General features: G+C 45.0%; 1 protein-coding gene across 2 annotated transcripts in view; it reads left to right on the top strand.

The window, feature by feature from the left end:
* The window catches only part of SYN3 (synapsin III), a 300,237-nt gene that overhangs the window by 158,260 nt on the left and 128,595 nt on the right, over window positions 1–13,382 (top strand). The gene's annotated exons all lie outside the window — the stretch shown is intronic.

Raw genomic sequence — 13,382 nt, 5'->3', positions numbered from 1 at the left:
TTGCATAGGATGTTTTTCAATTGCAGACCTCAAAGGGCTCGGGAGACCTACGTTCTAGTTCCAGCTCTGTCACGGATCTGCTGGGTGACTTTGGGCAAGTCACAGCCCAGCTCTGTGCCTCAGTTTCCCTACCTGTAATATTGGAGTAATGATACTGATGAGAAGAGCTTTTTATTGTTATTATTATGGGGAAACTGTGACACAGAGAGGTGAAGTGATTTGCTGAAGGTCATGCAGCAGGGCAGAGCTGGTATTACAACCTAGATCTGGCTCCCCATCTAATGCCCTAGCCTCTGGGCCACGATGTCTTTTGGAGGGAAAACTAAAGGAGGAAAAACCAGTATTCAGCTCTTCTTCTTGAAGAAAACTTTAAGCCTTTTGTGACCATTTTCAAAAAAATACTTTGATCTACTAGGATCCCACAAGCTAAGTATGACTGTGCTAGGTCAATACTTGGTGTGAAAATTCCAAGGATAACCCATGTAACATCTATAGGTGTTGGTAACTCAGTACGTGGCATCCTTTCCTGCGAGTCAGTCCTGAGTTAATGTCTCAACATTGTGCTAGGGGGCACTGCGCTGCAAGATATAGGTTGGGTTTTGTTTCAGTGTGGAGTGAAGCAGGGGTTCAGACCACTTGTGATAACCAAAGAATCCATGGTGCTTTTTGCCAGAGTAGGGTGGTTAACCCTTATGTCCTGGTTGAATTCCAGCAACAGTAACTACTTTCTGCTTCCATGAGTTTCCACTATGATTTAAATTGGATATGTCACTCTTCTCTTCCCCCTCTTCAAATCCTGTTGCATACTGACACCAGGCAGGGAATGTCTGAGGTGTTCCATCTGTGGTTGAAGTAGCCCCCGTACACAAGGTGTAAATCACTCTGCGATCCTTCTTCAGGACAAAGGGTTCTATGTAAATGTAAGCTACTACTGTAAAGTAATGGAAATGGTATTCTCCTCCTTTTTGGCTACCTCTGAAAGTGAAATTTTATGGGGCCTAGGTACTGCAAGAAAACTGCTTCTGAACTGACAAAAACTTCTGAATGTAATTAGTACAAAAAGACGTTTCATGAAACTAGGAGAACTGTGCTGATTAAAAGTACCAAAATTAAGTGCAAAGCAGTGCCAGAACTGCTCCCGCTAACCAAGGAGCACCCAGGGTCACACCCACAACTGGCATAAAGGCGAAGAGACCCACTGCAGTCAATAGACTCCTGTCTGCAAGTTAGTCAGCCCGGTCACTTCCATGAACAAAAGGTTAACTTAAAGCACTGTACATCTTTTTTACAAATTCTAACTTCTCCACAGAAAGTCGACTCAGTCCGTTAACATGGAGTCATGGGCCATTACATAAAGTAAAACTATTTCCCCACGCTTATTTCCCCCTCCCCCCCAGTTCCTTACATTTCCTTGTCAATTGCTGGAAATGGGCCATTTTCATTACCACTACAAACCGTTCTTTTTCTCTCCTGCTGATAATAGCTCACCTTAACTGATCACTCTCCTTATAGTGTGTATGGTAACACCCATTGTTTCATGTTCTGTGTGTGTGTGTATATATATATATATATATATATATATATATATATATATCTCCTACTATATTTTCCACTACATGCATCCGATGAAGTGGGCTGTAGCCCACGAAAGCTTATGCTCAAATAAATTTGTTAGTCTCTAAGGTGCCACAAGTACTCCTGTTCAAATCAGACTGACTGTTATTTTCCTCAGTCAGAGGTGGACATTAAAGAATAAAATGTTTTATTACCAGCCTATAAAGCTGAAACAGAGGGCTAGATCATGTATGGGTGCTAATCATTCTGGCCCTGATACAGCAAAGCACTTAGGCACATACTTAAGTCCCACTGAAGACAAAGAGACTGCTTGCATGCATAGAGTTAAGCAAGTGCTCAAGTGCATGGCTGGATCAGTCAGAGCCAAAGGGCTCAGCCTCTTGAAGGATCGTTGAGCCCTCTAAGTTGGGGATGGAGTTTGTGGTTAGGTGCTCCAACAAAGCTGTGTGTGTGTGTGTGTATGTGTGTTTGTGTTTCTAGCCAAGGTTATTGGAACCTTACTTTTGCAAGCAATGACTTTACTTCATTTTTGTTTAAAATAAGGATTTCCACCTCTCTTTGCTTTGCTTTCATACTAGGGGACCATTTCCAAATGGAAGTACTTCGAAAACTGAACTCTAAACTGCATCAATTGTTTTAAATGACTGAACAAAGAGATTTCAAATAGATGAAGTGCTTCAAATGCTAAAAAGAACTGGAGTTCCCAGAGCTTTGGAGCCTGGCACTGAGCAGGGGAGAGAGTGAGAGCGACTGAAAAACACTTTTCTGTTATTTCTTTGTATGAACTGGTTTCGGGCTTATGCAATGCACAGTAATTAAAATAACTAGAATGCTTCACATTTTTCAGGGAGCTTTAAAGCAGCTTGGTGGTATTAATGCCACACACTGGTTGAGTTTGGGCTCATGACTGCAATTGAGGCTGGAAGTGTCTTTGAGCATATCCTGAAGGAGATACTGGCTGTCTGTGATGGTGGGGAGAAAGGAGCATGTATGCTGTCTGGTGAGCAGCAATAGCAGCTGCTCTCTGGGGATCAGCTGTATCAGGGTTCCTTCCCCACTCTGAACTCTGGGGTACAGATGTGGGGACCTGCATGAAAGACCCCCTAAGCTTATTTTTACCAGCTTAGGTTAAAAACTTTTCCAAGGCACAAATTCCACCTCGTCCTTAAACAGTATGCTGCCACCACCAAGTAATTTGGACAAAGAATCAGGGAAAGGACCATTTGGAGGCATATTCCCCCAATCCCTACATCCCCTTTCCTGGGGAAGGCTTGAGAATAATGTCCACACCAATTGGTACAGGTGAACACAGACCCAAACCCTTGGATCTTAAGAATAATGAAAAATCAATCAGGGTCTTAAAAGAAGAATGTATTTATATTTAGAGGTTTTCCCTCTAGCAAAACTTTAAAGTTACCAAAAAAAACCGCAAACAGGAATAAACCTTCCTCTTAGCACAGGGAAAATTCACAAGCTAAAACAAAAGATACTCTAATGTATTTCTTTGCTATTACTTACTATTTCTGTAATATTAGATGTATCATTTCAGTGGGAGCTGGATTACTTGCTTGGTCTCTCCCTTTGTCTCTGGAGAGAACACCCACAGCACAAAACAAAGCCGCCTCCCCCCCCCGATTTGAAAGTATCTTTTTTCCCCACTGGTCCTTCTGGTCAGGTGCCAACCAGGTTATCTGAGTTTTTTAACCCTTTACAGGTAAGGAGGGATTTTATGCTACCCTTCGCTGTATGTTTATGACAAGCTGTATGGGGCATCTCGTAGATGAGAGGTTTTGTGACTAGCTATCACTTGGGAGAGACGTAAACTGAAAGTCCTGATACTGTGTGCTCATTAAAGAGCTCATTGCTTGATTTCACAAAAGCAGGGGTATTAGCCTGGGTGTCCTGCCCAAATTCAAATTTGGGTAATTACAGTCATACTCCCTGACTCCCTGCTGAAATATGTTACCCTCCTTTACTTGTGCCCTGTTCAGCCATTGTACCGTCCCATCCCAGAAGTGCTGCATTTCAGTGGTGTTTGCAGTGGTAGCTGGATTAATTTACTTAGGTCCCAATACAGCATTTGGAGTTCACTGGGCAGAGAGCCTGGCCACAATTCTGTAGCCTGGCCAGGCATTTGACTCACCACATGCTAGTCGCACCCTGAGGGGGCTCGGTCCCCTTGGCAGTGGCAGCAGAGATGTTCTGCAGCTACTCAGTCCAGCCCCCTTGGCAGGCTCTAGGATTTCACTCTCTTCATTGACTCTGATTACCAACAAGAGTCAGGGGAGTGTTATGGCAGGGAGAGGTGCTGCCTCACTCAACCTCCCTGCATGGGAAGACTAACAGTCAAGATGCTCAGCCTGAGAAACAGGAAGAGAGGGCTGAGTCAGAACTGTCATCTGGGAACAGTAGCTGATTGGCCTGAAGACTTCTCCCCTTCTGTGAGCAATGGAACAGGAGGGTAGCACAGGTCTTCTCCTGTCTTGCCCCGCTACCTAGTATTTTGAGGGCTCTGACTGAGCGTGGCCCACCATCACCAGTCCCCTCACTACCTTCCCCATAGGTCACTCTGCATGGCCCCACGTCCTCCACAATCTTTGTATGAGAGTTGAGGAGGGAGAAGCGCATCAGAAGGAACAACCAGTGCAGGGGACAATCACTCTGTTTCCTCTCCTGCACTGGCCTGACCATCTTGAAGACCAGGCAGGCCAGCATATACCTCTGCTAGAGTAATGAACCTGTCAGCCCCTGGAACTTGGCCCATTGTAAAGACCTTTGGGATCGTTGGAGATGAAAAGCAGTTTCAAATTATTACAATTATCAAAGGCAGAAAGTGAAGGAACATCAAGAGATGTAGACAGCTGAAGGTGCTGCTTGTTTCTTTCAAGTGACATGGGAGCTGGTGAAAGCTGTCAGACTGAAGACACTAGAGACAAACATCCTCTCTTTAGCCATTGAACAGGTGCAGTATAGACAGCAGCAGGATGAGCTTCCCCACACTGTCCGACCAATGAACCTCTTCCGTGCTTTGCAGAAACCTGTAGGAGTGAGAAAGTGTCTTAGCCTGTGTGGCCCACCTGATTTGCTGAAACTGCTAACTAGAGTACTGTTGTGATCGTGTTACTTTATGATGTGGCCACTTGTCCGCTAATGAGCTGACTGACTGATTTTGCACAGGCCACCAAACAGATGTCAAAGAAACGTGGGGTTTAAAAATCTAAAGACAGTTCTGGTGTGTGCAAACCACAGTTGTGGTTGTTGATGTTGTTTTTAAAATCCAAACTGGGTTTTCACTCAAAAGCCAGCCATAAGCCTCAGCAACAGAAGAACACTCTCCCCCTGCAACGATCCAGAGTTCCATCTGTTGGGATTCCCTCTGAGACCTCTTTCCACTCAGCTTTCCAAGTACTCACTTTGACTCCAGGTTTCATCACTTTAGTATCTTTATATTGCATACAGCAAAGCTACATTGAGTTCATAGACTCATAGTAGACTTTAAGGTCAGAAGGGACCTAGTCTGACCTCCTGCAGGCTACAGAACCTCGCCCACTACTGAAATAAACCCCTAACCTCTGGCTGAGTTACTGAAGTCATCAAATCATGGTTTAAAGACTTCAATCCACTATTTACACTAGATTAAACCTGCAAGTGACCTGTGCCCCACGCTGCAGAGGAGGGCGAAACCCCCCCAAGGTCTCTGCCAATCTGACCCGGGGAAAATTCCTTCCCGACCCTAAATATGGTGATCAGTTAGACCCTGAATATGTGGGCAAGACCCTCCAGACAGATACCTGGGAAAGAATTCTCTGTAGTAACTCAGAGTCCTATCCCTCTAATGCCCCGTTGAGTTGATCAGATTCAAGCGTAGGGAGTTTACATAGGGCATATTACACATCCAAAGTTACATAGAAAACCTCTTCCTTTATATACCTTTACATCTTACAATGTATTTACTACACTTTGTATCATACATTTTGGAACTGGCTTGATTACTTTGTAGGAACCAATCCCTGTACAGAATGCTCTGTCCATGCACTATTTGTGCATAATCTGACCTCTATTTTATCTTACATTTTGGCTTGTTTACTAGTATGTTTCCATTGATCTTAGCTAGCCATTCTGATTCCAACATACTGCTTGTTATGACAACATAACCTTCCACTCACTTTCCCAATCATACCCACTAAAAATAAAGCAAGTTTCTTACGTCAAGCCAGGCCTACGCTGCCCAGCAGAGTTTGGGGGATTTTCGGCATTGCTCTTATTAAGATTTCAAGGCAAAAGGTCTTATCTGGAGCAAAAGACAGAACTTCCGTTTCCTCACTGTTCTGGAATTTTGGTCCATAAATCTTTGAATGCAGTATGAGACAGAAGATGAGGGAATGGTAGATATACAGCCTAGAATAAGGATTGTGTTACTTGTTTATTTCCTTGCTCTTCATGTATTAAGAATAATAAATTCATTAAAAGAAAATGGAAAATCTTTCCCGGGTCTGCATGTTAAGTTCCACACCTACTGTCGTAATGTCAGAAGTGAAAAAATTGGTGCTAGATTTAGCACAAATGTGTGAAAATGGTGTTCTTTTACAGTTGAAAAAAGAGCAAAAAAAGACCTTTAATCAGAGGTACAGAGATATCTGTTAGCTGTGATTCCCTATGTATTGTTAAAGGAAGTTTCATCAGAGGATGCAAAGGCATTGAAAGAATTCACAGTAAAATTACAGTTAATTTATCAAATGGCTGTGGTTTCCGTTTCATGGCAGGTGATAATAATTACTGTGCCAAGAGAGTTAATATGTAACTAGAGTATTGTAATAAATACAACATTTCTCCAGGTGGAACCATGGAAGAGAAATGTGGCAAAGCTGTTTTCCTTTACATTGAATGAAAGTATCTTTAACAGATGCTGCAGGAATAGGTCTGTGAGTCCATACTTTACAATCAGGACCCTAAAAACACCGCCTCCTCTATTAACAGAGTTCAGGTCCCTTGTTTTACTCTTAACATCTATGCTACCAAATCTCTTCCAAGGCTGTTCCTTGAAATTAGATTTTAATTTAAATTTAAGCATAAATTTTTCCGTGCCGGATAGTGTCTTTCTGTGTGATTGCACAGCACCGAGCACAGTGGGGCCCACATCCTGACTAGTCTTTAGGTGCTACCCCAATATAAATAATAATTATAATTATTAATAATAGTAGTTATTGGCATGTCCCTTGATCCCCAGGCGCACAGCAGCCAACAGTTCTGTGAGCTCAAGCTCAGGGCACATCAGTTTGTGGAGCACTGTTTTGGAGAGACATGCGAGAGGGCAATGACAGAGCCACAGCAGTGAAGGAAGCCAGTTATGCAGAGAGACCCTTAGGCACAGATGACCAACAAGCACATATTTAGCAACTGCAGCTGTTCCAGCCAGGCTATGGGAAGACCTGCAGCTGCATGTTGGCCATGCACAGAGGAGAAGCAGTTTGCTGGCCAGGAGGAGGGAGATAGGGGAAGATGAAGACATTTGCATAGGGTGAGGAAGCAGGAAAGAGGAGAGTGAGCTGAAGAGGAAGAGCTACAGATCTGGTCAAAAAGAGCCACCTCTGTGAAAAGAAAGTTTTGTTCTTCAGTAGGAGTCTTGGAGCTGGTCCATTTGAGCAGCACATCAAAACGGAAAAGGGTTCTGAAGACAGAATGGTGCAGAACATGTTAGGTTCTAACAATTCTTGTTGAATGATTGCAGCCCCAGCCTCAGAACTCTGGCACGGTACTAAAAACACAAATCTGACTCTCAAGTGCTTCCCTTCCCAAACCTGGGTAATTTTGTCACTGACTTGTAGCTGTTATATGGGATAACATCCACATTCCACTCTTCCCATCTTCCTGGCTGTGATTTTGTGTAGTGGTTAACACAGATTGAAACAGGAGAGGGAACTCTTGCTGCACCAGCCCAGGAAAAAGGGTGGCTCTCCCTAGACTTTTAACAGGATGGGTGGAGAAAGAGAGCTATGAGCCACCTTGCTTTAATCTGTGATTTTTATGGCAAAAGTTAGGAGCAAGGCCCTGAAAGCTTCTGTCATGTTGGGGAGGAATCAATAGCATAACCCATATGCTGACTCAGAGAAAGGTGGGGAGACTTTAAACAACTCCAAGTCACCAAAAAAGAAGGGTCCAAACAATATCTGTAGCTTCCATTAGAGAAGTAGCTTTCCAGCAGCCTTTTCCCCGTCTTCTGATGGTACAAAAATCATCTGTACAAACTGAAGTCAAGTGGTTCTAGGACAGAGGCAGGCAAACTTTTTGGCCTGAGGGTCACATCGGATTTCTGAAATTGTATGGAGGGCTGGTTAGGGGAGGCTGTGGCTTCCCAAACAGCCAGGTGTGGCCCAGCCCCTGCCCCATATCTGACCCCCCTGCCTCTCGCCCCCTAACAGTCCCCCGGAACCCCTGCCCCATCCACCCCTGCCTGTCCCTGACCACCCCCAGACCTCCCCACCCCTGACTGCCCCCTGCTACCACATCCAACCCCTCCTCTCATTACTGACTGCCCCCCTGGAACTCCTGCCCTCATTCAACCTCCCTGTTCCCTGCCCTCTGACCACCCCGACCCCTATCCACACCCCTACCACCTGACCACCACCCCGAACTCCCCTGCCCTCTATCCAACCCCCCCTGACCACACTGCCTGGAGCAGTGGTGGCTGGCGGCGCTACAGCCGTGCTGCCCAGAGCGCTAGGATAGGCAGCCACGCTGCCCGGCTGGAGTCAGCCATGCCACAGCACAGCACAGAGCACCGGGTCAGGCCGTGGCTCTGCAGCTGCGCTGCCTGGCAAGAGCTTGCAGCCCTGCTGCCCAGAGCATTGTGCTGGCGGCTGCAGGAGAGGGGAAACAGCGGGGGAGGGGCCAGAGGCTAGCCTCCCGGGCCAAGAGTTCAGGGGCTGAGCAAGAGGGTCCCATGGGCCAGATGTGGTCTGCAGGCCATAGTTTGCCTACCTCTGTTCTAGGACAATGCTGCAAATAAGGAGCCTTCTAATGCAACTAGAACCCCCTCGGGGGCAGCATATAAACCCTTATAAAAATCATCCTTTGTTTTTCTTGATTTCAACTGAAAATTAGTTTTTAAAAACATCCAAATCCTGCTCCTTCTCCTTCCTGTCAAGTGCAATGGTACACCCTACAGAATGCACCTACTGCAGGCCCACCCCAAGCACTGTTGGAATGGAATGACCTTGTTTTGCCCCCGACCCTGCAGTGTAGTTACAATTGAACAGTGCATAGCTACACACTATTCCCCCTCCCTAACTAGTTCAAGTGGAACAGTCCGTTGCTTGGGAAGTTCTTCTTCCTGTAGTTTCAATGCAGAATCATCCTGTGTTTCGGGAATCCACTCTGCTGCCCGTGGTAGACTCACCCAACTGATGCACACACACCACGGCTCCACTTGAAGTAAGGAAGGGTGGGGTAGGAAGGGAGATTGTTTCACTTGATCTTGGTCTCCAACTCGTGATCAAATTCAGCATAAACAATCATCATATATCACATACCATGACAGCTTTGCCCAAGGGGGGGCTAATGTAACCTTAGTTATATAGTGCTATAAAAAGATGCACCACAAATGGTTGGCTTGAGGAGTCATGCAAGGAAGATCTTATTGCCACATGAATGCCATCCCTTCCATCTACAGACCACTGTAGAACCAAAGCAGCTTCCCAGCTAAAACTCTTTGCCTTACTCACATTGGTTGTTGCCACATAAATCAATGGGACTACTCTAAGCAAGCAGGATTTGGCTCTGAAACTAATGTCTCCAGCAGGGACCCCCTGCATCCAGTCTTAGCCTGGAAAGAGACAGTGGTCGGAGGGGAGATGCTATAGAAGTATTTATTCCATCAGATACTTCCAGGAAACAACAGGTCAGCCTTTAAAACCTTGCCAATAGCTGTATGTTAGGAATAGTTCTCAGTGGATTCCCTTAATTAGATTTTATTGGAAATTGGCTGTTTGCCTTCACTCCATGTCTTTTGATTCTAAGGCCATGTACTCAGATTACATGGGGGTTTACAATCCCAAATTTACTGGTCTCTGAGAATCTATAAGAATTATTCAAGAAAATTTGATCTGTGATAACTGAGGCTCCACCCAGATCTGCTTTCAAAAGATTGCCTCTGATATGATATAGGAACCCTTTAAGGCCTTGTAAATCCTTTTGGGGGGGGCTGCAGATTGTTACCATATGTCAGATGCATCCTAGCCATGCTTGGATGTAATGTGCAGGTTATCGTAGAGGCTGAGCTCTGAATTATGTCCTGTCTTTCCTGTTTTCAATTAGAAATCTGCCACAGTATCAGGAATTCCAGGCCACATTGTTCTGCAGTTCCAAAAGAGGAAAATGACACGTAAAGGGAAATTCCTTTTGACTAGCTTTGTGTATCTTAAGATATACTAGGAGGGGGCGAGGTCCGCAGAGACCTCAGTGGGAGCAGAATGAGTGGGAGTTTACCAAAAAATGTTTTGTTCTCTTTCATTAGATGGCATTCCTCAGAGACTTCAGCATTCCTATTCTCAGGGCTAATGGTCTGTTCTTAGTGTCACTCTCTTTCCCTCTTACCTCTCATGTACACTGAACCAAATGAGCATGAGGATATACTCTCTGGGGACTGGTAGGTAATGTGATAACCCTTCTCTGTACTTTCATAATCACGAGACCAGATATCAGAAATGAAATGGGATCAGGAAGCTGGAGGCATGACTTGCTTCTTCCAAGTAAGGGAAATCTGTTTATATTACAAGTCCTTCACTTCCCAAGATGCAATCAGAATGCATCTTTTTAAAATACATGATGGGGAATGATTTGTTCATTAAAAATTTACTGTCAAGGGGACACAAGTTCAAATCTGGCCCAGGATGGTAACCACCGAAGATCACCACTGTATGTTGGGTATCCTGTGCAAAATGCAGAAAAGATACTGTTGTTATTTATTTGCATTGCAGTAGTGTGTAGAAGGCACTGCCCCATTGTCCTGGGTACTGTACAACACATAACAGAGACATGGTCGCCGATCCAAAGAACTTACAGTACAAAAGTTGGGAAAAGGTCAAAACAAACATAGTTGAAAATAAAGCTCTGATGCCTTGAGTAGATTTCTTCGCAGCAGATTGGGTTCAGGTTCTAGCACAAAATTCATTGGCATCTGAACTCAACCTTCCTTGTATTCATGCACTGAGGTGCTACCAGTGTGGCCATGACTGATGATGGGGCCCATTGAGCATCAGAGCAAGTGAAGAGGTACAGGGTCTCTGTGTGGATGGCTCTGGCCTCCCACAGCTTCCTTAGGATCTGCATGGATCCCTGAGAATCTTTGAGGTTTGCGGGCCGGCTGTGCAGGGGTTGGGGTGTTAAATCCTGTCCCACCCAATGAATGATTGATGAGACATTTCCCCCCTACATGTGCTTTTACAATGACACCCACATATGGATGTGATCATGTGAATCCTTAGAATTCTATCCTCCATGGAGCAAAGGGCTTGGTATAGTAGACTTGGCTGGTTGGATACATAAGTGACCTTCACAGAGGAATTCATACAGTTCAGAAATCTGAATATCAACAAAATCCTTTTGGTTATGGGGACTTCCAACCCTGCCTGAGCCAGCTGTAAATTCCTGAGAGATCGAGCTAAGAAAACTGGAATTTTGGGAGGACTCTGGAACAGTCCCAAACCCAGTTCCACTGCGATTGTCCAATAATGTTGTTTTTCTCTGCCCCAAAAGTGAGCCCCCTAGCTGTAAGGGACCAGGACATAGGTGGTCTGGCTTAGCAGTGACAGCTGGGCTGAGGTCTGCTCACCCAGGAACTGTAGTTGCCAAGCAGGATTTGGAGAAATCACAAGAGCCAGGCCCCGTAAGCAAGAGTCAGGATCAGAGTCAGGCTGGAATCAGAGACAAGAGATCAGAGGCAGTATTAGGCATAGGTGCTGACTCCATGGGTGCTCTTGGGCTGGAGCACCCCCAGGGAAAAAATAATGTGTGCTGACCACCCACCGGCAGCCCCCCCATCAGCACCTCCCTCTTTCCCCCAGTGCCTCCTGCCCACAGGTAGGCCCTGCCGATCAGTGCCTACTCTTCCCTCCCTGCACCTTCCACCCACAGCGAACAGCTGAGACCAGGCTAACCTAGTAAGGAGGGCTTTAAACTAGGTTCGACGGGGACAGGTGAGCAAACCCCACAGGTAAGTGGGGAACAAGACCTGGGAGATGGGTTGGAAACAGGAGGGAGCACGGGCTATAATGGCAGAGAGAAAGGAGGGTCAGGGCAAAGCTGGGAGGCAAGATCAAACCAGTATCTTAGATGCCTATATACAAATGCAAGAAGTATGGGTAATAAGCAGGAAGAACTGGAAGTGCTAATAAATAAATACAACTATGACATTGTTAGCATCACTGAAACTTGGTGGGATAATACACACAACTGAAATGTTGGTGTGGATGGGTATAGTTTGCTCAGGAAGGATAGACGGGGAAAAGGGAGGAGGTGTTGCCTTATATACTAAAAATGTACACACTTGGACTGAGGTGGAGATGGACATAGGAGATGGAAGTGTTGAGAGTCTCTGGGTAAGGCTAAAAGGCGTAAAAAACACAGGTGATGTCGTGCTGGGAGTCTACTACAGGCCATCTAATCAGGTGGAAGAGGTGGATGAGGCTTTTTTCATACAAATAACAAAATCATCCAAAGCCCAGGATTTGGTGGTGATGGGGGACTTCAACTATCCAGATATATGTTGTGAAAATAACACCGCGGGGCGCAGACTATCCAATAAGTTCCTGGACTGCATTGCAGACAACTTTTTTGCTTCAGAAAGTTGAAAAAGCTACTAGGGGGGAAGCTGTTCTAGACTTGATTTTAACAAATAGGGAGGAACTCGTTGAGAATTTGAAAGTAGAAGGAAGCTTGGGTGAAAGTGATCATGAAAACATAGAGTTTGCAATTCTAAGGAAGGGTAGAAGGGAGTACAGAAAAATAGAGATAATGGATTTCAGGAAGGCGGATTTTGGTAAGCTCAGAGAGCTGATAGGTAAGGTCCCATGGGAATCAAGACTGAGGGGAAAAACAACTGAGAAGAGTTGGCAGTTTTTCAAAGGAACGCTATTAAGAGCCCAAAAGCAAGCTATTCCGATGGTTAGGAAAGATAGAAAATGTGGCAAAAGACCACCTTGGCTTAACCATGAGATCTTGCGTGACCTACAAAATAAAAAGGCGTCATATAAAAAATGGAAACTAGGTCCGATCACGAAGGACGAATATAGGCAAATAACACAGGAATGCAGAGGCAAGATTAGAAAGGCAAAGGCATAAAATGAGCTCAAACTAGCTATGGGAATAAAGGGAAACAAGAAGACTTTTTATCAATACATTAGAAGCAAGAGGAAGACCAAGGACAGGGTAGGCCCACTGCTCAGTGAGGAGAGGGAAACAGTAACGGGAGACTTGGAAATGGCAGAGATGCTTAATGACTTCTTTGTTTCGGTCTTCACTGAGAAGTCTGAAGGAATGTCTAATATAGTGAATGCTTACGGGAAGAGGGTAGGTTTAGAAGATAAAATAAAAAAAGAGCAAGTAAAAAATCACTTAGAAAAGTTAGATGCCTGCAAGTCACCAGGGCCTGATGAAATGCATCCTAGAATAGTCAAGGAGTTAATAGAGGAGGTATCTGAGCCTCTAGCTATTATCTTTGGGAAATCATGGGAGACGGGGGAGATTCCAGAAGACTGGAAGGGGGCAAATATAGTGCCCATCTATAAAAAGGGAAATAAAAACAACCCAGG

This window comes from Gopherus evgoodei, chromosome 1 (genome assembly GCF_007399415.2).
Source record: "Gopherus evgoodei ecotype Sinaloan lineage chromosome 1, rGopEvg1_v1.p, whole genome shotgun sequence".
NCBI classification, from domain to species: domain Eukaryota; kingdom Metazoa; phylum Chordata; order Testudines; family Testudinidae; genus Gopherus; species Gopherus evgoodei.
This window is presented reverse-complemented; position numbering and strand designations above follow the sequence as displayed.